The 27,427-nt window shown below is 44.1% G+C and overlaps 1 protein-coding gene across 9 annotated transcripts in view; it reads right to left on the reverse strand.

Moving 5' to 3' along the window:
* Nucleotides 1-27,427, reverse strand: part of LOC143775481 (high affinity cAMP-specific and IBMX-insensitive 3',5'-cyclic phosphodiesterase 8A-like) — a 534,058-nt gene that overhangs the window by 302,390 nt on the left and 204,241 nt on the right. Inside the window, exon 1 of one of the 9 annotated variants that reach the window (XM_077263666.1) lies at nt 1,570-1,577. The exons of the other annotated variants lie outside the window; for them this stretch is intronic. The gene's annotated coding sequence lies outside the window, so the exon portion shown is untranslated. Of the gene's footprint in view, nt 1-1,569; nt 1,578-27,427 lie in introns of those variants that run through there. 9 annotated transcript variants of the gene reach the window in all.

The following is a 27,427-nucleotide window of genomic DNA, read 5'->3' on the forward strand; positions in this document are numbered from 1 at the left end:
CAACCGTCGTGCGACGATTGCGCAGTGTTGTGGCGGACCGTCGGTAGCAAAAAACGGTACATGTACGGCCGGAACTCCGCCCCCACCTCCCCGCACCTCACAATGGGGCAGCGGATGCGCTGGAAAAATGCATCCGCTGCCCCCGTTGTGCGGCGCAGAGAAGGGTAGCGTCGGTAACCTCGGCCCGACGCACTGCGACGGGCTGAGCCCGACGCTAGTGTGAAAGTAGCCTAACACCTCGTCTGTGCAGGATTGACAAAGCTTCTTGTATGATACAGGAAGCTTTGTTGCACATACGCCACACTTGCAGTCTTCCGTTTTTCTGGAAGATTTGTCCTTCTTGGGGGCAGAGGCCTTGTCTCCCTAGAAAGAGAGAGAAGGAAACTAAGTTTAAATGCCACCCAGAAGTAAAGAGGACCTTCATCCGCTACTCACAGTAGGAGGGAGGACGCCGGGCTCCGCAGACGCAGGGAGGGGGGGGGTTCGGTCACAGTCCACGGTCAGTCCACAGTCCAGACAAAACAGACAGACAGTGGGTCTTACCTGGTGGGGAATCCTGACCAGGGTTAAATAACAGAGGTCCGGCATCTGACACCACGTGCTCCCCCTCTCCCAGGTCACAGGTGCAGGGAAAGGGGGGTATCCCAGGCGAGAATGCCCCATATGGCCGCCGACTCCGGAGTAACAGCGGAGATGCTGGGCGCGCGTGTGTTCCAGCATGGAACGCACAGGGAACAAACCGGAAGTACTAGCGTGTCACTTCCGGTGCGCCATGATGATGAGGAGAAAGTCGGGGAGCCGCGAGGGGACCCCGGCCGCACGTCACCGCCCTGCTTTACCCCTCAAGGGGGCGCAGGAAGGGTGGGAAATAGGGGTCCCGAGTCCAGGCACGGCATGGAGACGGGAGCAGCTATACCAGTAGGAGAGCATCGCCCCCGACCCCAGCTGCCCGGCTAATGGTAAGCTGAACTGTGTGCTCCAGTCGCCGGCCACGGCAGCACCACAGGATCTCTTCATGCCCAATAGGGGACAGGAAAAACACTGGAGGTGGCAGGAAGGGGAGAGTATTTAACCTCTGTGTTCCTGTCCCCCCCATTAGGGCGAGGAGACATCCTCCGATACCGCTGTTGTGGAAGGTGATTAGAGAAAGTAACTGTTGAAACTTGGTCTGTTTTAAGGACGGGATCACACTTGCGAGAAACTCGCACGAGTCTCACATCTCAATACAAGGCAGTGCCGGGTATTGAGATGCGAGACTCGTGCAAGTTTCTCGCAAGTGTGATCCCGGCCTAACACACATAAGGGTGTATATATTTTTTTGTATTAGTTTTACAATTTGCCATTCACATTTCACACCCAGGTCTTGGCTAGTGATTCACAATGAGATGGCTTCCCTTTAGGAAACACAAAGGGTCTGATTCATTGGATTGTGAGGTGATGGATACAAAATTTGCAAATGACACTGCTGAAGTAGTGAGAATGACGGCAGAATACCTTCCAAACAACTTCAAAGAAAATCCTACTGCTCAAATGACAAAGTGCAAGCGCAAAACGTCAGTATAAAAGCACCTGCGCATTGTTCGCCAAAGCTATGATATCCGAGGCAAATCTGATGATGTCCGATTCAAGCCACCTTAATGCTACAGCCAAATGCGGCCTTAGCGGTCAGGTAGCCAAACGGGAGTCTTTCTGATGGACCAGGGAGAGGCCTGTGCTGGAGAAACAGAGGCTTTAGTGAGCTAACATGATTTTATTTAATTTTTTTGTAGCTATCCTGCCTTCTGTATTTTTTCTTTTTTTTCTTTTTCGTTTATTAAACAACATAATTAAGACATATGGTTAGCACATATTCAAATCAGAACACATACAATCATACTGCCTTCTGCATTTTTGCACTTCTAAAGCTGGTCTGTTAACAAATTTCCCAATATCAACTGCATATGTTATTAAAGAGATCTATTGGCTCTGATGAGACTGGTGTACTTGCTTTAAAAAGCTGTCGGCATAGTTGTATTGACCTTTTCATGCTTGATAATAAACTGTGCCAAGATTTCTATCTGTAGCTCTACTCGTGCAATGCTTATTTTAATAAGAAAAAGTAAAGTATTATATAGCCATTGATACATGGATTTTCTTTTCAAATGATTTTTATTGAAAATTTTTAACCACATCAACAAGACAGAATACGAGGGGGAGGGTACAGGTAAAGAGACATAGGGCTGTATGGAAGGAGAGGTAGGATGGGAGCACAAGGGAAGGTAGAGGAAGGGGAGGGATAAGAAGACAAATATAGTCTACGTGCGCAGCGCAGACAACATATACAACTAATGCTTATAGTTGAATACTCGCAAAGAGTGATGGCAGTTAGTAACTAATAACAGACAAATTAGATATAGCAATCTGAGAACTGGAAACCACTAAATGATTTCAATTATTAGATTATTCAATGACTCAAGAATTTAACCGTAATTTTGTTTAGAAGCATGTAATAGCATATAGAAGTAATATATTGTAAGACATACATGGATTTTCAAAAGTCAATACACCAGCCTCATTTGGACTAAAATATCTAGCAATTAATTTGAACAGTGAGAAAGGGAAATTAACGACCCTCAACTGTAGTCGTGAGGAAGGAAGCAAAATTAAATTACCAGGGTTGGTCATCTGTCAGGCAAAAGGTATCGGTCACTAGATTTTTGCTACCCCATCTCAGAACAGCATGATGTAGAGGCAGAAACCCTGATTTCAGCGACGCATCACTTACTTCACTGGATTCTACAGTTACTACTGTAGATCTACCAGTACTCTGAATGCGGAGTTCAGTATAACCCCGCCCACATCACTGATTGGCAGCTTTGTCTTTGCACTGTGCGTAGGCAGAAAACTGCCAATCAGTGGCGGGGCAGAGTTATACAGAGTTCATGATAACGGAGAACTACCTGGCAGCAGGCTTACTATAGTCCACTAATGGTTATCTCCTGCTGATAAAACAGTGATTTTATAAAAATGACACCAAGATGATATTCCCATGATAGGTTTTTGATGACAAGTATTTTTGCTGCACAAAAAAAAAAATGCAGCACCTTACAGTTTCAGCAAAGCAGAGAGAAAAAAAAAAAAAAAAAAACAACGGACGTCATAAAAAAAATGTGATACAAACATGTAAAAAAAAAAAAAAAAAAAAAAAAAAAAAAAAAAAAATGCAATGGAAAAAGCCAACAAGTAACCGAATTTACCCAATAGGTGCAGAAATGCTGCATAAAATCTGCAACATAAAAAAACCTCACCAAATACTCATCGTAGGAACGTAGCCTAACTAGGCGAGTAAGTGACAAGTCTCTGGAATCAGGGTCTCGGTTTCTACATTATGCTGCTCTCAAGTTACCGTATTTTTCGCTTTGTTAGACACTCCGGATTATAAGACACACCCCAAATTTTGAGGAGAAAAATAGGAAACAACTTTTTTCTTTTAATAAATTGGTGGTGCTTCTTATAATGCCATGCATCTTATTGCTTACCGGGGGCGGTGGCTGCGGTGAAGCAGGGTCCCAGAGTCGCTGCTGGAGGTGGCTGGAGTGGAGCGTTGCTGCAGGCTGGAATGAGGGGGTGTGCAGGTGTCCTGTGCTGCAGAGGGGCTCCAGTGCTGCAGGGATGCCTCCGATGCTGCAGGGGTGCCTCCGATGCTGCAGGGGGCTCTGCCGACATTTTGTGAAAGGCCAGAGGCCCCCAGCAGTTTGTCCATGCTTTAACCCCTTCCCGACCTTTGACGCATACGCTGCCGTCTGCTTCCCGCTCTGACTGTCTGCCGGCCGGAAAGTGAGAGCACAGCACAGCAGTGACGTCACCGCTGCGCTCTGCTCTCACTGTACGGCGGCACTCAGTCACAGCGGGAAGCAGACGGCAAGGGACCTGAAGGACACCGAAATGTGAGTATGTACGGTTTTATTTTTTTTACTTTTACGCTGGTAACCACGGTAAACATCGGGTTACTAAGCGTGGCCCTGCGCTTAGTAACCCGATGTTTACCCTGGTTACCCGGGACCTTGGCATCGTTGGTCGCTGGAGAGCGGTCTGTGTGACAGCTCCCCAGCGACCACACAACGACTTTCCAACGATCACGGCCAGGTCGTATCGTTGGTCGTGATCGTTGGTAAATCGTTATGTGAGACGGTACCCTTAGGGTTGGAATTAGGGCTAGGGTTGGAAATAGGGTTAAGATTAGGCTTGTGGTTAGGGTTAAGGATAGGGTTAGGGTTGTGTTGGAGTTACAGTTGTGGGTAGGGTTGGGATTAGGGTTAGGATTAGGGTTGGATTTAGGGTTACGGGTGTGTTGGGGTTGTGGTTAGGGGTGTGTTGGGGTTAGGGTTGTGATTAGGGTTATGGCTACAGTTGGGATTAGGGTTAGGGGTGTGTTGGGGTTGGGGTTGTGGTTAGGGGTGTGTTGGGGTTAGTGTTGAAGTTAGAATTGAGGGGTTTCCACTGTTTAGGCACATCAGGGGTCTCCAAACGCAACATGGCGCCACCATTGATTCCAGCCAATCTTGCGTTCAAAAAGTCAAATGGTGCGCCCTCCCTTCCAAGCCCCGACGTGCGCCCAAACAGTGGTTTACCCCCACATATGAGGTATCAGCGTACTCACAACAAACTGGGCAACAAATATTGGGGTCCAATTTCTCCTGTTACCTTTGTGAAAATAAACAATTGCTTGCTAAAACATCTTTTTTGAGGAAAGAAAAATGATTTTTTATTTTCACGGCTCTGCGTTGTAAACTTCTGTGAAGCACTTGGGGGTTGCACGTGCTCACCACACATCTAGATAAGTTCCTTGGGGGGGTCTAGTTTCCAAAATGGGGTCACTTGTGGGGGGTTTCTACTGTTTAGGCACATCAGGGGCTCTGCAAATGCAATGTGACGCCCGCAGAGCATTCCATTAAAGTCTGCATTTCAAAACGTCACTACTTCCCTTCCGATCCCCAACGTGTGCCAAAACAGTGGTTTACCCCCACATATGGGGTATCAGTGTACTCAGGAGAAACTGCACAACAACTTTTGGGGTCCAATTTCTCCTGTTACCCTTGGGAAAATAAAAAATTGTGGGTTAAAAAATCATTTTTGAGGAAAGAAAAATAATTTTTTATTTTCATGGCTCTGCGTTATAAACTTCTGTGAAGCACCTGGGGGTTTTAAGTGCTCACTATGCATCTAGATTAGTTCATTGGGGGGTCTAGTTTCCAAAATGGGGTCACTTGTAGGGGAGCTCCAATGTTTAGGCACACAGGGGCTCTCCAAACGCGACATGGTGTCCACTAACGATTGGAGCTAATTTTCCATTCAAAAAGTCAAATGGCGCGCCTTCCTTCCGAGCCTTGCCGTGCACCCAAACAGTGGTTTACCCCCACATATGAGGTATCGGCGTACTCAGGAGAAATTGCCCAAAAAATTTTAGGATCCATTTTATCCTGTTGCCCATGTGAAAATGAAAAAATTGAGGCTAAAAGAAATTTTGTGTGAAAAAAAAAAAAAAGTACTTTTTCATTTTTACGGATCAATTTGTGAAGCATCTGAGGGTTTAAAGTGCTCACTATGCATCTAGATAAGTTCCTTGGGGGGTCTAGTTTCCAAAATGGGGTCACTTGTGGGGGAGCTCCAATGTTTAGGCACACGGGGGCTCTCCAAACGCGACATGGTGTCCGCTAAAGATTGGAGCCAATTTTTCATTCAAAAAAGTCAAATGGCGCTCCTTCCCTTCCGAGCCCTGCCGTGCGCCCAAACAGTGGTTTACCCCCACATATAAGGAAACAGCATACTCAGGACAAATTGGACAACAACATTCGTGGTCCAGTTTCTCCTTTTACCCTTGGGAAAATAAAAAAAATTGTTGCGAAAAGATCATTTTTGTGACTAAAAAGTTAAATGTTAATTTTTCCCCTCCATGTTGCTTCTGCTGCTGTGAAACACCTGAAGGGTTAATAAACTTCTTGAATGTGGTTTTGAGCACCTTGAGGGGTGCAGTTTTTAGAATGGTGTCACTTTTGGGTATTTTCAGCCATATAGAACCCTCAAACTGACTTCAAATGTGAGGTGGTCCCTAAAAAAAATGGTTTTGTAAATTTCGTTGTAAAAATGAGAAATCACTGGTCAAATTTTAACCCTTATAACTTCCTAGCAAAAAAAAAATTTGTTTCCAAAATTGTGCTGATGTAAAGTAGACATGTGGGAAATGTTATTTATTAACTATTTTGTGTCACATAACTCTCTGGTTTAACAGAATAAAAATTCAAAATGTGAAAATTGCAAAATTTTCAAATTTTTCGCCAAATTTCTGTTTTTTTCACAAATAAACTCAGAAATTATCGACCTAAATTTACCACTAACATGAAGCCCAATATGTCACGAAAAAACAATCTCAGAACCGCAAGGATCCGTTGAAGCGTTCCTGAGTTATTACCTCATAAAGGGACACTGGTCAGAATTGCAAAAAATGGCAAGGTCATTAAGGCCAAAAGGCCAAAATAGGCTGGGTCATGAAGGGGTTAATGTATGGTGGACTTCGGGAAAATGGCCGCCGAGGCGGGCATGCGCAGATGGAGATCGAGAGATGAGATCTCAGCGCTGAAATCACATCTCCAGAGATCTCGGCGGCCATTTTCCCGGACTACGTCGCACAGGAAAGCATGGACGAACTGCCGGGGGGGTTCTGGCCTTTCACAAAGTGTCGGCAGAGCCCCCGCAGCAGCGGAGACTCCAGCATCACCCTGGGCAGCAGCGAACAACGTGGGCATCGGCGGCGGACACCCCCTCTCATCCCAGCCGGTAACGGTAAGCAGTATATCCGCTTTGTAAGACGCACCCCCATTTCCTCCCCCCTCCCCCCCCCAAATTTGGGGGGAAATAAAGTGCGTCTTACAAAGCGAAAAATACAGTAAGTAGGAAAATCCTGCTGTCACAAGATTTTTGCTATGTAATCTAATGGCAGCATGAGGCAGAGGCCTAGACCCAGATTTCAGTGATCTCTCACTTGAGCGGTGTGCTCATTTCCATACAATGAGAGTTTTAGCACCAGGACATTATCAGTGAAACAGACTAGCTGCCACCCGCCAAGTGGTCCGACACACCCCCTCCTGTGATAAGCAGCTCACTGCCAAAAGACAATGTACACAGAACGCTGTGGTGTGGGCGGGATTAGTTTCTTAAGCGCTGCTACATTAAAAACTGATTGTATCACAACTGTTGCACCCACTAAACTAAGTGATACATCGATGGATTCAGCTTCTCTTTTCCTACATTACGCTACTCTCAGATGAGGAAGCAAAAACCTGCTGACAGATTCCCTTTAACTCCTTAATGACCGTCAATACGTCACACCTGAGATATGAGAATAGCCTCCCCATACAGGTGACAATCCAGCAGCTGTCGGCTGTACACTATAGCTGACAACTTGCTGCATCAGCCACGATCAGTGTTGGCACCATCCAAATCTGTTTAACCCCTTAGATGGTGCTGTCAATAGTGACTACATCATATAAATGGTTAACAGAGTGTAGGGGCCTCCTCTTTATCCCCATCGGCACCCCGAGATCATGATTGTGTGGTTCCGATGTTTTCCATGGCAGTTCACGGTCAAATGGCGGCCTTAGAGTCTGATGGCTATAGTAATCTGTTCAGAAGTTAGTGACATTTAGGTGGTAAAAATACACATTTTTATTTCTGTCATGCCACTTTGCATCAATTCCTGAAAATCACCTGAAGGGTTAATAAACTACCTGACTGCAGTTTTCAGTATGTCGAGGGGTGCTGTTTTTAAAATGGTATCACGTTTGGGTTTTTTTTCCAAATAAATTTTGTAAATCTCATTCAGAAAATGAAAAATGACTGCTACATTTTTAAACGTCCTGACATGCTAATAAAATATTTTAAAAATGGTGCTGATTTAAAGCAGACATGTGGGAAATATGATTTATTAATGTTTTGCAGTGGTATGAATGTCTGGATTAAAGGGGTAATCATTCAAAGTTTGAAAGTTGCAAGTTTTTTTAAATTTGTCTTTTTTTTTTTTATAAATAAACACAAACCATATTGACCTAAATTTACAATCATAAAGTATAATGTGCCACGAAAAAAAAATAATCTCAAAATCACTGGGATTTTTTGAAGCGTTCCAGAGTTATTACCACATAAGGTGACACTGGACTGGTCAGATTTCAAAAATTTGGCTCAGTCCCGTCACTAAGGGGTAAGGATACACATGTAAAATATTTGGCTACTGCTGCAAGTTAGGAAACAGATATTTTTCAACCAATATGGAGGAGGTACCTGAACGGTTTAAAGGGAACCTGTCACCCCCAAAATCGAAGGCGAGCTAAGCCCACCGGCATCAGGGGCTTATCTACAGCATTCTGTAATGCTTTACATAAGCTCCCGATGTAACCTGAAAGATGAGAAAAAGAGGTTAGATTATACTCACCCAGGGGCGTTCCCGCTGCAGTCCAGTCTGATGGGCGTCGGTCCGGTCCGGGGCCTCCCATCTTCTTACAAGGACGTCCTCTTCTTGTCTTCACGCTGCGGCTCCAGCGTACTTTGTCTGCCCTTTTGAGGGCAGAGCAAATTACTGCAGTGCGCAGGTGCTGGGCCTCTCTGACCTTTCCCGGTGCCCTCAACAGGGCAGACAAAGTACGCCTGCACTGGAGCCGCAGCGCAAATACAAGAAGGACGTCATCGTAAGAAGATGGGAGGCCCCGGACCGCGACGCCCACCGGACTGGACCGCCCCCCTGGTGAGTATAATCTAACCTCTTTTTCTCATCTTTTAGGATACATCGGGGGCTTATCTACAGCATTACAGAATGCTGTAGATAAGCCCCTGATGCCGGTGGGCTTAGCTCACCTTAGATTTTGGGGGTGACAGGCTCCCTTTAAAGGGAAGATTGACTATCCCCTAGCTACTAGCTGCAGAACAAATGCAATAGAGATGGCACCATGCACACCTGATCCTAAATGTCTGGTCTTATTTTAGCAGTAAAGGTTATTCGGTTGTATGCAGACAGACATACAACTATTCCTCACGAGCTTGCAAGTGTGACGAATGTAAGATTAATGGAGTGGAGGAAAGTACTATTACTCTATGGCCGGGGTCACACTACCGTAGAATACGGACGAGTGCTATGCGAGTAAACATCATACAGCACTCGGATCAGTGTTACTCTATGGGGCAGCTCACATCAACATATTTTTTCTCAGGTGTATTCAGTGTGCGAGTAAAATCACAGCATGCTGAAATTGTCACCAAGACTCGACCGAAACTCGCCAATGCAAGCCTATGAGTTAGGCCGGGATCACACACAGCGAGATACCGCCGAGTCTCGCAGGTTAAAACCAAGCTCTGGCACTCCAGAGCGGAGCGTGCAGCCACATAGCAATACATGGAGCCGCATGCTCCGCTCCGGAGTGCCGGCGCCAGAGCTTGTTTTTAACCTGCAAGACTCTGCCGTATCTCACTGTAGTGTGACTCCGGCCTTAATGTTGATGATTATGGCTTACAGCCAATGAAAACCCAAAAGTCATTATCTCAGTAAATTAGAATACTTTATAACACCAGCTTGAAAAGTGATTTTAAAATCTGAAAAGGTTGGCCTACTGAAATGTATGATCAGTAAATGCACTCAATACTTGGTAGAAGCTCCTCTGTATCATTACTGCATCAATGCGGCGTGGCATGGAGGCGATCAGCCTGTGGCACTGCTGAGGTGTTATGGAAGCCCAGGTTGCTTTGATGGCAGCCTTCAGCTCATCTGAATGGGTCTGGTGTTTCATCTTCCTCTTGACAATACCCGATAGATTCTCTATGGGGATAAGGTCAGGAGAGTTCGCTGGCCAATCAAGCAGAGTGATAATGTTTGTAAACCAGGTATTGGTACATTTGGCAGTGTAGACAGGTGCCAAGCCCTGCTGTAGAATTAAATTTCCATCTCCAATAAGCTAGTTGGCAGAGGGAATATGCTGGTACACCGCTGCGCTCACTTTGGTCTTGATAAAACACTGTGGACCTACACTAGCACTGAGCTCTAATCTCCTGAGATCTCCATCTGCGCATGCGCCTCCCCCGGCAGTCATTTTCTCGGAGTCCACCGCATAGGAAACCATGGAACTGCGGGGGCTCTGGCCTTTCACAAAATGTCAGCAGAGCCCCCCGCAGCAGCGGACACCAACCGCAGCGGCGTGCCGCACATCCGAACAGCCGCTGCGGCCTGCAACGCTCCACTCTCTTCCTCCAGCCGTGACCCTGGGACGCTACTCCCCCACGGCCGGTAATGTATACCCACATTGTAAGACACACCCCCATTTCCCCCCTCCCCCCCCAAAAAGTGAGTCTTATAATATGAAAAATATGGTAAATAGAATGTCCGAAAATGACTTGGGGGTTATCAGGTTTATGCGCTACATGTATTTAAAAAAATGCTGCTTATGTCTTTATAATATCACAATATTGAGAAAAAGAAATAATCTTGCAGTTTTCACTCAGACCACTGGAGATATTTTAAGCTCATACTTCCAGTCCTTTTAGGGTACGTGTCCACGTTCAGGATGGCCGGCGCTTTGGACGGAGCGGAAAACTCGCTCCACCCAAAACTCCGCCCCCTCTGTAGACGCGATGTTGCCGGATGTGTTCATTGCACACATCTGGAATCATCGCACCCCACACATAGGGCCCTGTGTTTTACCTTGCGGCGGCGCAGCGTCACCGCAAGGTAAACAGACATGCAGCGATCCGCATGTCCGGAATCGCAGGGCCGCCGGATGTGTGTTACCACGCATAGTGGAGACGGGATTTCATAAAATCCCCTCCACTATGCTGTAACATCTGGACACTGCGGATGTCACTGCGGCTCTACGCAGCGCCAAACACGCAGGGTTTCCTGAACGTGGAAACATACCCTAAGGAAAGGTTTACAGCAGTTTCCTTATCATCAGAGACATGATTACAGTGACAGGTATAGGCTCCATTCACAGCTGAAAACACAGGATCCACCAATCACAATAGTCGATGTCACAGTTGACCCTGATCCCCCTCACATTGCAGTGACCTTTGCACATGCTTATAAGATGCTTTAATACAAAAGACAGGGCTTAAATCTATTAACTGTTGCTAATGTTCAAGTGGATTTCCTGAAACATGGCAGAGACGTAGACCTTACCCACAGTCCTGCCCAGATGTACGAAGAGCTGATCGCACCCACAATTCTAATGACGATTAAAGATCAACCGGACAGCGGATTTCTACACTGAAGGTGGCTATTAAACCAGGACGACAGCACCTCTATGCCCAAACCTTTGGTTTACCATGCCTGATCTGATGATAGGTTCTCTAACATTTTTCAGCCTTACAGACAAAAAAAAAAAAAAACACACATTCTGGGTGAAGACAAAGCAAACATCGAACGCATAAAGGGCACAAGCTGCAAGAGTCCAGATATTTAATACAATGTCACAGCACAATGCTAAAATTAGGCAGAGAGTATATATACACTATATAGAGACACACACGATCTATAATTAGTCTTTAGACCGTATTTAAGATCTTTAAAAATACGGTAAATATTGTAATTCTGGGTCCATTCTTTAAGGCGATGTTCTCCCAATTAAAAACTAATCTCACTCCATCTCTCTATAGCAGGGAGAGGTTTATAAGAAGAGGTTACACTTAGTATAGGATCAGCTAGGGGTCACGGTTTTTACAGCGATTCATGGATTTGAGCAGGTCTGGCCTCTCACCAACTTGGTTACGTATCTGCTTATTAACCTGCAGCCAAGTGCTGTATCCTGCCCGGCGAGCACAAGGCTACTGTACTGTTTAGCATACACATCTGAAGAAGTGAACAGGAACTCCTACTTGGGTGGGTACAATCTGATTACAGTACACAAAGTAATTACAGGTTACACAATTATAATTAAGCAAAGGATTGATTTTAGGTGCAGCGCCCTCATTGAACAGGCCGACGTCAGAAGCCGGCCTCGGGTTTGTCGGCTCCATCAGAAGCGGTTTTACATTATACAGCAATTCCTTTCTGATGTTGGAACCAGCCACATGAAGCCGGTAACTGCTGTAGGGCAGAAAATGGCTGAAAGTAAACAGATTCCATCATATACCAGATAAAAGTGTCCTCCCACTTATTTGGCATATACCCATATAAAAGTGGTGAGATTTTCTGCGCGCACATGGGGACAATGGACTTGCCGTGAATGTACACTTTTCAATAGGTAAAAGAAGCTAAAATATGGACTATATGTTCAGCGATTTAGCATGCAAGTCCTAAGATTTGGGAAAAAATGTTTGGTGCAGTTGTCTGGATAAATCAGATATGGAGCAATAACAATGCAGAGTAATGGGATCATAAAAATTAGACCTCAAACTATCTACATAATGTATGCGAATGGCCTCCATTGCTCTTACACGGAGACAGAAGTCAGTTTCCTTTGGCATACAAGATCACAGCGATTACTTTAGTTATGATATCATACCATAAAAGATCTGGTCAAAGCCATTGAATAAATACGACACTTGGGAAATGCATTCTGAGCTAGTAATGTGAGGAGGACCGAGGGGATGGATAGATAGATAGATAGATAGATAGATAGATAGATAGATAGATAGATAGATAGATAGATAGATAGATAGATAGATAGATAGATAGATAGATAGATAGATAGATAGATAGATAGATAGAGTGGGGCAAAAAAGTATTTAGTCAGTCAGCAATAGTGCAAGTTCCACCACTTAAAAAGATGAGAGGCGTCTGTAATTTACATCATAGGTAGACCTCAACTATGGGAGACAAACTGAGAAAAAAAAAATACAGAAAATCACATTGTCTGTTTTTTTATCATTTTATTTGCATATTATGGTGGAAAATAAGTATTTGGTCAGAAACAAAATTTCATCTCAATACTTTGTAATATATCCTTTGTTGGCAATGACAGAGGTCAAACGTTTTCTGTAAGTCTTCACAAGGTTGCCACACACTGTTGTTGGTATGTCGGCCCATTCCTCCATGCAGATCTCCTCTAGAGCAGTGATGTTTTTGGCTTTTCGCTTGGCAACACGGACTTTCAACTCCCTCCAAAGGTTTTCTATAGGGTTGAGATCTGGAGACTGGCTAGGCCACTCCAGGACCTTGAAATGCTTCTTACGAAGCCACTCCTTCGTTGCCCTGGCGGTGTGCTTTGGATCATTGTCATGTTGAAAGACCCAGCCACGTTTCATCTTCAATGCCCTTGCTGATGGAAGGAGGTTTGCACTCAAAATCTCACGATACATGGCCCCATTCATTCTTTCATGTACCCGGATCAGTTGTCCTGGCCCCTTTGCAGAGAAACAGCCCCAAAGCATGATGTTTCCACCACCATGCTTTACAGTAGGTATGGTGTTTGATGGATGCAACTCAGTATTCTTTTTCCTCCAAACACGACAAGTTGTGTTTCTACCAAACAGTTCCAGTTTGGTTTCATCAGACCATAGGACATTCTCCCAAAACTCCTCTGGATCATCCAAATGCTCTCTAGCAAACTTCAGACGGGCCCGGACATGTACTGGCTTAAGCAGTGGGACACGTCTGGCACTGCAGGATCTGAGTCCATGGTGGCGTAGTGTGTTACTTATGGTAGGCCTTGTTACATTGGTCCCAGCTCTCTGCAGTTCATTCACTAGGTCCCCCCACGTGGTTCTGGGATTTTTGCTCACCGTTCTTGTGATCATTCTGACCCCACGGGTGGCATTTTGCGTGGAGCCCCAGATCGAGGGAGATTATCAGTGGTCTTGAATGTCTTCCATTTTCTAATAATTGCTCCCACTGTTGATTTCTTCACTCCAAGCTGGTTGGCTATTGCAGATTCAGTCTTCCCAGCCTGGGCAGGGCTACAATTTTGTTTCTGGTGTCCTTTGACAGCTCTTTGGTCTTCACCATAGTGGAGTTTGGAGTCAGACTGTTTGAGGGTGTGCACAGGTGTCTTTTTATACTGATAAGTTTAAACAGGTGCCATTACTACAGGTAATGAGTGGAGGAAAGAGGAGACTCTTAAAGAAGAAGTTACAGGTCTGTGAGAGCCAGAAATCTTGATTGTTTGTATCTGACCAAATACTTATTTTCCACCATAATATGCAAATAAAATGATAAAAACACAGACAATGTGATTTTCTGGATTTTTTTTTCTCAGTTTGTCTCCCATAGTTGAGGTCTACCTATGATGTAAATTACAGACGATAGATAGATAGATATTGTGTTTGACGAGAAGCTTTCCCTGCTTATTTTATGGCAGATTTTGCCTTCCTTTGGAGATGTTGGTTATTGAGCCACAAAATGGTCCACGTAAGTTGGAACCTTTGTGAAAGTTTTTACATGCCTTGGGGTGGATAAAGTGGTTAGTTGACTGCTGCTTGTTTCTATATGCTGAATGTGCCGTGATCTTCCTTTGAAGGAAGAACTTGACCAACACGCTCTTTCCTCATTTCACTTTTGCCTAATTCAAATATAAAACTTTTAGCTCTATGGGGTTACCCAACTTATCAGAATTTATTTAAAGACCATGAGAGTCACTAAAAGAAAAAAAAAAAAACACACCATTTATCTATTCTTTACCCTAACAATCCAGCGCTGACCCTCTTGTGGCATTTTACCGATTTACATGCAGCCAACATGGGTGTTGCATCCACCGATTAGCTGCATCAGTCATATACTGGCTTGTGAGCACCGCAGGACAGTCAGCGCCAGGTTGTTGACGGAAAGAATTAGTGGTTCTTTTGTTTTGTTTTTATAAGTCGGCCACTGTTTTTAAAAACTTCTTTGAATCCATTTTGAATTTTCTGCTTCAAAACACTGGTGGAAAAACACAGACCAAACCGGCAAAGAGTCACTGGTGCTGCAGAAGAACATAACATGTTAAAATTGCTGTACAATGTAGCGGCAATGCCATTTTCCTAGGTCTACTGCAACCCGTTAAAAAATACATGCAATTATTTCACTTTCTCCTTTTCCGTTACCCTATTTTGTTTTAGATCACAATTAAAACTGTGAAATGTAAGAAAACTTTAAGGCTATATGCACACGTTCAAGAATGTCAGCAGAATTTTCCTGAACAAAACCGAACTTTTTCTGCAGGAAATCCGCTCACGGTTTTATAGCTTTTTTTGGCGGATTTTTCGCTTTTTTTCCCCCCGCAGCTTCCCAATGCAATAATATAGCAGCGAAACCACAATTAAAAATTAATGAACATGCTGCGTTTTTCTACTGCGATGCGTTTTTTTCGCGGGAAAAAAAACGCAGCATGTGCACAAAAATTGCGGAATGCATTAAAATGATGGGATGCTTAAGGTTTTTTGCATTTTTTCCGGGGAAAACAGCAAAGAATCCTGAACGTGTGCACATAGCCTAAATGTGTCTGGAGCATAGACATGTCGAGCATCTCCTCCTGTGGCTGTCGGAGCCTTGCCAATGTACTCCGACAAAAGCACAGGATGTGGCTACAAATGTAGCCACTTAACTTCTTCACGGCCATGGTTTTCAGTTCCGTTTTTTGCTCCCCTTATACCCGGAGCTATTTTTTTTTTATCTTTTGGTCAATATGGCCATGTGAGGGCTTGTTTTTTGAAGAAGGAGTTGTACTTTTGAAAGACACCATTGGTTTTACCATATCGTGTACTCGAAAACAGGAAATAAAATGCTGTGAAATTGCAAAAAAAAAAAAAAAAAAAAAAAAAAAAAAAGTGCAATTCCACAATTGTTGTTCAATAAATGCTAAAATAAAACTGCCGTGTATTTTTTTTGTACTACACAGCGTAAACTGACCTGCGGTGCATTTCAAATCTGTATCGCATAGAGCTAACCTGTCAGTGAAGCATTTTTCTGCCCATATGGTTGGGGGCAGCACAGAATGCTAATGTGGGCCATATCTGGCCCCCAAGACGCAGGTTGTGTACCCCTGATTTACAGCTGAAACGCTTATTACACTGTTGCCTTTAAAATCTCTGGTTGAGCTTCACAGAAGGATTATTCCATTTTATACAAATCTATTGGACAATATGAACCTAAACTTTGTAGCAGCGAGCTCTCAATGCAATTTGGTTTGTTTTGGCACAAAAAGTCAGTAACCCCTAAAGGCCACGTTCACACGCTGCGGGTTCCTCTGCGGGTTAATCCCGCAGCGGAATTGAAAATCTGCAGGGCAAAACCGCTGCGGTTATCCCTGCAGATTTATCGCGGTTTGTTCCGCGGTTTCCGCTGCGGGATTACTGCTGTACTATTGATGCTGCATATGCAGCACTATGCAGCATCAATAGTAATGTAAAAAATAATAAAAATTGGCTATACTCACCCTCTGACGTCGCGATCTCCCCGGCGCTGCAAGCGGCTGTGCCGACAAGGACCTTCGTGACGTCACGGTCATGTGACCGCGGCGTCATCACGGTCATGTGACCGCGACGTCACCACAGGTCCTGTTCGGCACAGCAACTGAGACCGGACGCCGCTGGCAGCGCTGAGAGGTGAGTATAGCATTATTTTTTATTTTAATTCTTTTTTTTTTTTTTACACCCAAATATGGTTCCCAGGGCCTGGAGGAGAGTCTCCTCTCCTCCACCCTGGGTACCACCCGCACATTATCCGCTTAACTTCCCGCAACGTGGGCACAGCCCCATGCGGGAAGTTAGCGGTTCAATGCATTTCTATGGGTGCAGAATCGCTGCGATTCTGCACCAAGAAGTGACATGGTCCTTTTTTTCTGCAGAAAATCCACGCGGATTTTCCACAGAAAAAAAGGATAGTCGGCACAGCGGGTTTTGTTTTCCATTAGGTTACATTGTACTGTAACCTACATGGAAAAAGGATGCGGACCCGCAGCTGCAAAACAGCTGCGGGTCCGCAGCAAAACCCGCAGCGTGTGAACATAGCCTTAGATACTCAAGTGCTCAGTGTGTTATAAGACTAATGCCCAATGCAGAGCTATAAAGTACCCTGCAGTGACCCTCAAAGGCAATCACGGGGTGTGCATATATTTAGAAGAGACGATTTCTCCCTAGACTAACCGAACATTTTCTGCAACAGAATTTTCCCATCTTTATTACTTTGCAGTCTTCTGTGCACTTTTAAATGTTTATCTCTTAAGATCTGGGAACATATTCCTTACAGTCTTGAGGCTTAAAGAGAGATGGATCCATTAATAATATTTACACCATGTATCTTCTTAACACCCGTATAAAATCACTGTACATGTCTTGCTGGGAAGCCACATCTGCCATTGTATTGTGCAAGATCCCACTCTATCCAAATGCATCTGGACTCTGGAGAAAATAAACATCCTGTTTTAAAGGTTATAACCTTACATAATTGAGTCATCTGCTAATTTAGCATCCCAATAAAAGATCTGTATATAATATTGGGACACCATCTTTTTTAACTCTAAGACCAATAGTGTAGAACAGCAGCCCTTTTGCACTTTATTCCACTAGTCTCCAGAAATGCAGCAATAGCTTCCTTGAGATCTCGCTCTAGTTTAGGAAGGCTCATTCTAGCGTCATTGAGAGCAAAGTAACCCAATAAATTACATTATTTCCAGCAGCTCTTACAGGAGGACATTTTCCAAAAACAATATGAAACCTTAAAAACATTCCACTGGAATAAAAACTAAAATATTTCCAGTTCAGAGAATCTTAAATGGTCTGAATTGTTCAGGTAAATTGATCTCATTTCACAAAGTGCCAAATAGACAATCGGCATATCACTTTCCTTAAAAATTATGTAGTGTTAACCCCAACCCAAAAAAAAAAAAAAATTACTGTAGAGTGACAACCGCCAACTAGGTGGCCTCTTGACTTAATATACTCTCCACTGCCTGTTGTCAAGTGTGTCATCTGTCTCCTGCAGCAGATGCCAAAACAGATTATCGGAGGAGGAAGCAGATCTGGAACGCAGACCTTCTGTCACAGGGCATGAAGGTATGACAGACAGGTGGGCTTTTAGGTCAGTACAGGTAAGATCTTGGACAGTTCATGTTGGCAATGAGGGAAAGAAATTTCAGCTCCTACAGTGCTGGCAAAATGCTTATAAAAAGAAAAAAAAAAAAAAAATCGCCCACTGAGAGACTGGATGGCATATTACAAAGCATGAGAATTGAACCTGTTATATCCCAAAACGCTATTAACTTGCAGAGCTGATCTGCAGGTAAATAGCATTAGAAAGGTGTCTGGTCACCTTATCTAAAACAGCTACAGGGAGAAAATGAACTTTATTCCTCCCAGGAGCTGCTTAGATGCTATGACAAAGCTGCTGGCCACCCGGCAGAAATACATTTCATTTTCTCCCAGTAGCTAGACTTTAAGGCCACGTTCACACGCTGCGGGTTCCTCTGCGGGTTAATCCCGCAGCGGAATTGAAAATCTGCAGGGCAAAACCGCTGCGGTTATCCCTGCAGATTTATCGCGGTTTGTTCCGCGGTTTCCGCTGCGGGATTACTGCTGTACTATTGATGCTGCATATGCAGCAATATGCAGCATCAATAGTAATGTAAAAAATAATAAAAATTGGCTATACTCACCCTCTGACGTCGCGATCTTCCCGGCGCTGCAAGCGGCTGTGTCGACAAGGACCTTCGTGACGTCACGGTCATGTGACCGCGGCGTCATCACGGTCATGTGACCGCGACGTCACCACAGGTCCTGTTCGGCACAGCAACTGAGACCGGACGCCGCGGGCAGCGCAGAGAGGTGAGTATAGCATGATTTTTTATTTTAATTCTTTTTTTTTACACCCAAATATGGTTCCCAGGGCCTGGAGGAGAGTCTCCTCTCCTCCACCCCGGGTACCACCCGCACATTATCCGCTTAACTTCCCGCAACGTGGGCACAGCCCCATGCGGGAAGTTAGCGGTTCAATGCATTTCTATGGGTGCAGAATCGCTGCGATTCTGCACCAAGAAGTGACATGGTCCTTCTTTTTTTCTGCAGAAAATCCGCGCGGATTTTCCACAGAAAAAAAAGGATCGTCGGCACAGCGGGTTTTGTTTTCCATTAGGTTACATTGTACTGTAACCTACATGGAAAAAGGATGCGGACCCGCAGCTGCAAAACAGCTGCGGGTCCACAGCAAAACCCGCAGCGTGTGAACATAGCCTAAGTAAGACGCTCAACGAGCACTATAACTCTGTTAACCCTATATCTGCAGGTTAATAGCATTTGGAGACATGACAAGTTACCTTTAACTAGTGGTAGATGAAGGCAGACCATTCTTTTCCATTTGTAGATTGTGAGCCTTCGCGGGCAGGGTCCTCTCTCCTACTGTACCTATTATGACTTGTATTGTTCAAGATTATTGTACTTGTTTTTATTATGTATACCCCTCCTCACTTGTAAAGCGCCATGGAATAAATGGCGCTATAACAATAAATAATAATAATAATAATAATAATAATAGGTCTTGTGGGAAAGAACACAAGAAAGAACGCTTTAAGTTAATAACCAAATATGTCATGAAACAGCATGGCCTACTGTATTCTTGCAGAAGCAGAAAAATATCACTATTCCACTCGACAACATTATATATTTTCCCCATTTTCCAGATGGTGAGCTTCCAAAAATACAATTAAAAGGTCTCTAAGGAAAACTTACCCTGTTATTTCCAGATTGATTACCCTCAAGACTCCATTGACAATAATATATTAGGGAAATGTTGTTAGAGCTTTTATTTTTATTAGTGGAATAACTTTAAGGGGTGTAAATATATTGTGGTTGCACATAGGCCCTGGAACCCGAATGAATGCCGCTGCACCTAGACTCAGTTTTAGGGTATGTGCACACGTTGCGGATTTGCTGCGGATCCGCAGCGTTTTTTGAGGTGCAGAAACGCTGCAGATCCGCAATTGACTTACAGTACAATGTAAATCAATGAGAAAAAAAAATGCTGTGCACACGTTGCGAAAATCCGCTGCGGAAACGCTGCGGTTTAAAGGGAACCTGTCACCACGTTTTTGGAAGATGGGATAAAAATAGCGTTAAATAGGGGCAGAGGTGGGCGTTACATTAGTGTGTGTGTTATGCGTTTATTACCCACCTAAGTTGCCGAAATAACTTTGCAAAGTCTCCGTTTTCGCCTGTCAATCAGGCTGGTCAGGTCGCATGGGCGTTGTCTTCCCCCAGATTTGGCGTAGTTTTCCGTTGGTGGCGTAGTGGTGTGCGCATGCCCAAAGTCCGGAATCCTCTTCCAGGGGATTTAAAATAGCGCGGTGTTCGTTATTGCATTGGTGATCGGTGGGCGCGGCCATCTTCCTTTGGCCGCGCGTGCGCAGAAGCGGCGCTCTGCTGGCCGCGGCTTCAGGAAAATGGCCGTGCGATATCCATCTGCGCACGCGCGGCATCCCGCGGCCATTTTCCTGAAGCCGCGGCCAGCAGAGCGCCGCTTCTGCGCACGCGCGGCCAAAGGAAGATGGCCGCGCCCACCGATCACCAATGCAATAACGAACACCGCGCTATTTTAAATCCCCTGGAAGAGGATTCCGGACTTTGGGCATGCGCACACCACTACGCCACCAACGGAAAACTACGCCAAATCTGGGTGAAGACACCACGCCCATGTGACCTGACCAGCCTGATTGACAGGCGAAAACGGAGACTTTGCAAAGTTATTTCGGCAACTTAGGTGGGTAATAAACGCATAACACACACACTAATGTAACGCCCACCTCTGCCCCTATTTAACGCTATTTTTATCCCATCTTCCAAAAACGTGGTGACAGGTTCCCTTTAAAAGAAGTAGCATGTCACATCTTTTTTGTGAGTCTGCAGCGTTTTTGTACCCATTCCATTATAGAAAACCGCAGGGGTAAAAACTGCAGCAAATCCGCAAGAAAACCGCAGCAAAACCGCACGAAAAAAACGCTGCGGAACCGCACAAAAAAACCGCAGGTGCGTTTTCTGCCAGGAGAGGCAGAATCCGCACCAGAAATTCCTAAGCCTAATCCGCAACGTGTGCACATAGCCTTAGAGGAAGCTTGGTGGAGCAAAAAAAAATAAAAAAATATATTAAAAGGGAACCTGTCAGCAAGATTATGCACAGTAACCAACACAGTGTCAGGTCGGCACCGTTATATTGATTAAAATGATACCTTGGTTGATGAAGTCCATCTTGTGGTTGTTTAATCTTTATTTTCAGTCGGATCACAGATAGCTGCTACTGTACAGGCACGGCCGACGACATTTTCAAATGGATTTTTTTAAAGGACCTACAGGAATACATCGAACAAGTGTGTATATCACTCATTACATATGCGATCAGGGTGCAGAGCAGGTGCTACAGCTGGCACCTGCCTGCAGAAGGAGAGATGGTGGCCCGATTCTAACGTATCGGGTATTCTAGAATATGTAGGTAGTATATAGCACAGGCTACGTACTATATTGCACAGTGACGTAGTATATAACAGAGCTACGTAGTATATAACAGCATACGTAGTATATAGCAGAGCTACGTAGTATATAACATAGCCACGTAGTGTATTGCACAGGTATGTAGTATATAGCAGAGCCACGTAGTATATAACAGCCACGTAGTATATTGTAGCAGCACGTAGTATATTGCACAGCCACGTAGTATATAACAGAACCGACACCCACATAGTATATTGCACAGTCACGTTGTATATTGCCCAGCTGCATAGTATATAGCACAGAGATGTAGTATGTAACACAGCCCACGTAGTATATAGCAACGTGGGCACTATATGCGTGGTTAAAAAAAAGACTTAAAATAAAAAAAACAGTCACCTTCCGAAGGCCCCTTGAAGTCCTGGCGCCTGTGTGCGGTGCACGCGGCAGCTTCCGGTCCCAGGGTTGGTATGAGCGCAGGACCTGTGATGATGTCGCGGTCACATGACCGTGACGTCATGGCAGGTCCTTCTCGCATAGCATCCCTGGCACCGGAACCTGCCGCTTGCACTGCCGAGGACAGCGCGCGATGTTGGAAGGTGAGAATAACCTTTTTTATTATTATTAGTAACATTAGATCTTTTTACTATTGATGCTGCATACGCAGTGCGTTACACCGCGATCCGTTAACGCTGGCATTAACCCTGTGTGAGCACTCAGTGCTGACTGCAGGGCAGTAAAGCAGCGGCCACTTCGCTGCCAGACTATGGCCATAGCTGATTGGTCGTGGCAATGGTCGTGGACCATGGTCGTGGGCGTTTTGCCACGACTAATCAGCGACTTGGATTTCCATGACAGAAACAGGCCGCGGCCAATGAATATCTATCTATCTATATATCTCTATTTTTATTTTATAATGTTCAATATGTAAAACAGGGGGCAGGTCACTGGGGGATCAGTGATCTGACAGAATCCATACACATGAATAGCTAAGCAGAGCATCAAATGAAGACCCCCCCCCCCCCACACACAGACCTCCTCGGAGCGCAAGCACATGATTAACTGAAAATAAAGATTACACAACAACCACAAGACGGATTTCATCAACCAATGTATCATTTTAATCAGTATAATGGCGCCGACCTGACACTGTAGGTTACTGTGCACAATCCTGCTGACAGGTTCCCTTTAAGGAGTAACTACAGCTATATCCCCTTCATTCAGGTCTTGGGACTTTTTTTGGTCTGTGTGCCACATTTATCCGATTACATCCCTTCCAAATGACTCATCATATAACAGTATGGCTGATTTCACACCAAGTGTCTTTACATTTTTAGAAGGGTTTAAATCCGTATTTCCCAAACTCCAGTTATCACGGACCCCACGGGTCATGTTTTCAGGATTTCCATAGTGTTGCACAGGTGAGAATTCCTGTTGCCTTGGTGATACTTCCACAATACTAAGGAAATCCTGAAAACATGACCCGTGGGGTCCATGAGGAATGGAGTTTGGGAAACACTGGTTTAAATGCAGATTTAAATGAAGTGGTGCAAAGAGCGCACCACTCACAGTATTGAAGACCACATGCAGAAAGTCTGGAAAGCCTTCAGATGCTTCGCAGAAATTAATGCAAAGTGAAATGGAAAAATTAAAGAAAACATTTTCCACTAATATCTTAATATAGCCTCAATTTTTATTTTCACAAGGGGGTAATAGGAGAAAATAGATTCCACAATTTGTAAGGCAAATTTCTCCACAATGCAGCAGTATCCCTTACGTGGTCAGAAGCTGCTCAGGTGCAAGATTTGGCCGAAATATATTGCAGACACCCTGGTGGTGCAAAAATGGCAGAAAATCTCTATAGTTGATCTTATTTTGGAAACTACACACTCCAAGGAATTAATTTAGGATTCTTTTCGGCTTTTTGAACTTATTAGGTGTTTTAAAATAATTTTGTAACATTGGATGATGAAAAAGAAAAATAAAAGTTTTCCTACTATATTGATGTAGCCACAAATGTTTCTGGAGCAGTGATAGCTACCAAGTGATACCTAGGTTGAGCACAACAGAATTGAGACCGGCTTAGTGGCCACTGCCAAGTACCATAGCACAGAGGTCCCCAACTCCAGTCCTCAAGGCCCACCAACAGGTCATGTTTTCAGGATTTCCTTAGTCCTGCCCAGGTGGTAATTGCAACACCTGTGCAACACAAAGGAAATCCTGAAAACATGATCTGTTGGTGGGCCTTGAGGACTGGAGTTGGGGACCTCTGCCATAGCACATTCACTTGATTGCGAGAGTGCAGCGCTCGGCAGCAGCTCCTAAGCAATGCACTGATTGCTGTGCTCCGTCCGTACATCACTTAGTGCAAGTGATAAAACAACTTTATTCTTCAGGTCAATACAATTACAGTGATACCAAAGTTATGTTGTCTTATTGTGTTTTGCTACAAATAAATAGATGTTTAAAAAGTGTAAGCTTTCCATAATCATATTCTGAGAACTAGAACTTCTGATTTTATGCCGACAGCTGTGTGAGGGCCTCATTTTTACAGGAGGAGTTGAAGTTTTTATTATTAACATTTTTGGGGTACATAGCATTTTTTGTTCACTTTTTACTACACATTCTAGTGCCAAATGAACAATTTACATAATTTCCTGAATTCCTGCTTTATTTTTTCTCTCTACTTTTGCATGCTAAAACACTTAAAAATAAATCAAATTAGTTTGTTTTGATTTTGTTGCCATATTTTGAGAACTATACCTTCATTGTACATCACATTTTTATTAGTTATCGCTTTTTTCCACAATTTTGTGAGACCGAATAAACAAAACAGCAATTCATAAATCGTGGTAAAAAAAAAAAAGTTTAAGACAACTTTATTCTTTGGGTCAGTACGTCTACAGTTAACACATTTATATAGATTTTTTAGGTTTTGCTACTTTTGCACATACAAATCTATTTCATACTAAATACACTGTTTTTGCATTGCCATATTCTGACAACTAGAACTTTTTTTTATATTCTTTGACAAGGCCATTTGAGGACTTGTTTTATGCGAGCTGTGTTGATGGTATCAATGCCATAATTTTTATTTTTCTTACATGTGACTTTTGATAATGTTTTTATTTCACAATTTAGGTGTCAAAAAGTAATAAAGAAAAAAGCTTAACCTTTATTGTGCTATTTTGCATGTCCTTCGCCATGCGAGCTACATACTGTGACAGTTTCATAGCTCTGGTCTGTCGGACACAGCAATGACAATTATTTACTCCAGTTCAAAACCCTAACCGTGACATACAAAGCCATCCACAACCTGTCTCCTCCAAACATCTGTGACCTCGTCTCCCGGTACTTTCCTGCACGCAACCTCCGATCCTCACAAGATCTCCTTCTCTACTCCCCTCTTATCTCCTCTTCCCACAATCACATACAAGATTTCTCTCGCGCATCATCCCTACTCTGGAACGCTCTACCACAACACATCAGACTTTCGCCTACCATGGAAACCCACCTCTTCCGACAAGCCTACAGCCTGCAGTAACCACCGATCAACCAAACTGCTGCATGACCAGCTCTATCCTCACCTACTGTATCCTCACCCATCCCTTGTAGATTGTGAGCCTTCGCAGGCAGGGTCCTCTCTCCTCCTGTACCAGTCGTGACTTGTATTGTTTAAGATTATCGTACTTGTTTTTATTATGTATACCCCTCCTCACACGTAAAGCGCCATGGAATAAATGCGATAATAAGGATTTACGTTTGTTTGTATATAAAGATGATGTTTTACTGACAAAAGGAAAAACAAGGGCCAGTGTGTTATTATAAGTGTAGTATGTACATGTATACTGTGGTCACTTAAAAATAAACTAGAATTATAAAATAATGTGTTAAGCATACTGCACTGTGAAAAAAATAAACATGTGAAAAAAAAACTGCTGGTCCTGCTCTGCCCCCATCAATTTTGAGGACTGACTACCAAATACTGAGGTAAGTTACTATAGTTAAAGACTATTCTGCTTGCGTATACCTTGTCACAGTGGGAAGGCTTTTCAATTCATCATAAAAAAAATAAAAATAAGCACCCTATGTTTTTTACGATTTATTTACTGTAGTGCTCCGGTGCATTATGTTTTTATTTATTTTACATTTTCTTTGTCTCGTTACTGGGACTTGAACTTTCACTAGCTTGATCGCTGGACTACTAAGCTGCAATACGCACGTACTGCTGCATGTCAGATCGGTTGGAGGGACTAAGACAACTGTACCTGCCAGAATCAAATGCGATTGGACGGCCATAGTAATCAGTAACGCATCCTAACAGTGAAAGAGGGAGACTTCTCCCTCTCACAACCATCACATTGGCCATTATTGACCGGAGAACCTTAGTGATTACACAGTGACAATCGGTACTCGCACAGTTCAGAGATGTTGCAGCAGAATATAATATACAGCCGCCACCTGCTGCTGATGGTGAAGACTGCTTATGAGCTGGCTTCATTACCGCACCATACATGCATGGCACCTGGCGGGAACTCCATGTCTGCTGTACTGTACATGTCGGGAAGGGGTTAAAGAGCATCGCCATTCCATGTATGATATTGGGAGAATAACCTAAAATAAGATTTGTATTTCCTTAAGAGCCTACATTACCAGCAACAACCAAATACATACAAGAAAATGGTGGCAAATATGGACACTGGTCAAAGTCTGATAGAAATCTAATCCAGTGACATGGCGAAAAGCTGTCATTTCACGTACTGGAACAAAATGCATGTAGTTAATGGGGCACCATGCTACCACAATAGCTGCCATGCCAAGACATGGACCCCAGAAGACTTCTGAAGGCGTCATGTCTTGGCACTGTAGTTGTGAATTGTGACCCTGTGGATAGAGACACTTATATGGAGTAATCCCACATACACCAGGCCATACAGATTTTTCAGATCTGGTCCCCTGCTTTCATGTCTATTGTGACGTGCGTTCACTGGTGTACAGGGGTCACTATGGGCACTCTGATCACAGCAAGCTACGATGTGCTGAGGGCGGGTGAACACCTTCCTAGTTACCTTTAACAGTAGCCTTTCATTGGGAATGAAATGGATGTCCTAGTCTCTGCTTCATAACCTGATGCTTTGGAGATTGCGAGACTTCGCTGTCTAGCCATCATAATTAGGCCCCTGTCAAAGCGATTCAGATCTTTTAGGACCAGTTAAACACTTACCGATAAGCGATTGTTTAATAGCATGTTTACACAGGATCGTTCAGCGCAGATCGGCTTCCATAGTTCTCAGCAGCATGAAACCTGTTTACACAGGACGATGCACTGCAGAGAACGACGATCTTTGGTGCTGCACAAAAGATCATTTCACCAGATGAACTAGCATTTTGTTCATTCATTGGCTTATCGGCAGCCCATTTACCTTTCCGCTTGCCTTTTTGGCTTTCACTGCATCAACTTCAAGAACTGAGGTGGGGCGTTAGACTGAAGTTTCAGTTGTGCGCTATAGAAAAAATGCTTTAAGTTATAAAAGGGTTTATCCACTTTCATTAAGGCTGGGTTCACATTACGTTAGTGGCGTCCGTTGGACTACGTTACACAGCGGCATACGCGGTGTAACGTAGTCTGTTTAACGCAGCCATTGACTCCAATGTCGGACGCATCACTAGCGCCCGCCCACAATGGGCGTGCGCTAGGGATGTGCCATCATTGAGTGACGGACCCCGAGACGCAGGCTGCAGCGTTTCCGGGTCCGTCACTGCTAGCGCAGATAGAGCTAGCAGATACTCCATCTGCGCTAGCGTGCTGACATACCGGCACTTGCGTTACAGCAGCCCGTTTAACGTATGTGTTGAACAGGCTGCTGTAAACGTAGTGTGAACACAGCCTTAACCTTTGTCTCAATTTAAATAAAGCTATACAACTTTTAGAAGAGATTGTCCAGTGGGGAAAAAAAGTTATCACTATTGGCCATTACTTATTGATGAATGGGAGTCCACCCGCTGGATACAGTAATGATCAGCTGAATGG

This window comes from Ranitomeya variabilis, chromosome 5 (assembly GCF_051348905.1).
Source record: "Ranitomeya variabilis isolate aRanVar5 chromosome 5, aRanVar5.hap1, whole genome shotgun sequence".
NCBI lineage: Eukaryota > Metazoa > Chordata > Amphibia > Anura > Dendrobatidae > Ranitomeya > Ranitomeya variabilis.